The following is a 1,433-nucleotide window of genomic DNA, read 5'->3' as shown; positions in this document are numbered from 1 at the left end:
GTATTCACATGATGGATGGTCATCCGTCTTGGTTTTCTTGTTTTTTGCAAAATGTGTCTTGGGTATTCTAAGTTTCTGGGCTAATATCTGCTTATCAGTAAGTGCATATCTAGTGACTTCTTTTGTGATTGGGTTACCTCACTAAGGATGATATCCTCCAGATACATCCATTTGCCCAAGAATTTCACATTTTTACATAAGGGAACTCTTTCCTCAAAGCTGTTCTGAATGGAGTTCCAAAATGGGAAAGAGCAGTATAGTTGCCTAAGAGGAAGAATGGGGATTTACATTTCCTTTGAAATCCTCAGGAGAGACTCCTGGGTTTGACAGGACACACTTTGAAGGCCCTTAATACAGATTGGCACCCATAATCTGTGACTCTAGGGACTACAATACCAGCCTCTGCCAGCAGTAGCCAGTGGCTTCAATTAGGCTTTGCCACATGAGTTCATGACCTTAATTTCCAGACATGCTCCACCCTTGATCCTGCTGAAGGAGAGAGCCACCTTCCATTAGAGTTTAACGATCAGACTCTCAGTGCATCATGGCTGCCCTCTTGGCGTCATCACAAGACTTTCCCTGCATCGGTCTAGTGATAACTGGTTAGGAGCTTGGTCTCGTTCAACGAAGTTGCCAGAATGATGCCCTGACATCAGGAAGACATCAAGCCAGCTGTAGTGGCTGGACTCAGTCTTCCCGAGTAAAACTACTAAATTAAAAAGACAAAAACAAGGTCCTAACCTGGGCTCTACCCTGCATTGAAGGACTGTGATTTCTTAGTCGTCAAACTTCCTCTGGGTGGGTTAGGGGCCTCTGACCCCAGCTCTCTCCCAACTTCCTGTCATTATGATGATTCCACCCTTAGCCAGGGTGGAAGTTTGCAGAAATCCTCTGTGAACTCCTCCCCTCGGGTCACAATCCTGAGCTCTGAAAGACACTGGGATAGGTTGTCCAGCCAGCTTCCCGACATGGGCTGAAATGCTCCTATATCGTTCACATGTTCAAGTCAGAACTACCGACACCTTATTTGGCTCTATTTGGAATTACAGCTGTGCAATACACTAAGGTATAATGAGGCCGTTCTGTTGATCCTAACACAATGTCACCAACATTTTTATAAGAATGGGACACTTTAAGAAACCCATGTGGGCAGGAAGCAAGAAAGTGGTCATTGACCACCCAGGAAGAGAGAGAACCCTTACAAGAAGCAAGATGCCAACACACTAACCTTGAACTTACAGCCACTGGAGTGAGGAAACAAACTTCTGCTACTTAATCCCCTTGGTCTGTGAGACTTGGTTATGGTGGCCCTAGCAAGCCATGATTCCTCCCCACCTTGAAGGATAGAGTGCTTACAGCCAGCCCCCAGTGGTCAGGGAAGATGGCAGCTCAGTGATAACTCTTGCAATGGGTAACCTGAGCTGTGGAGCTGA

The sequence above is a fragment of the Mus pahari genome, chromosome 13 (genome assembly GCF_900095145.1).
Source record: "Mus pahari chromosome 13, PAHARI_EIJ_v1.1, whole genome shotgun sequence".
NCBI lineage: Eukaryota > Metazoa > Chordata > Mammalia > Rodentia > Muridae > Mus > Mus pahari.
This window is presented reverse-complemented; position numbering follows the sequence as displayed.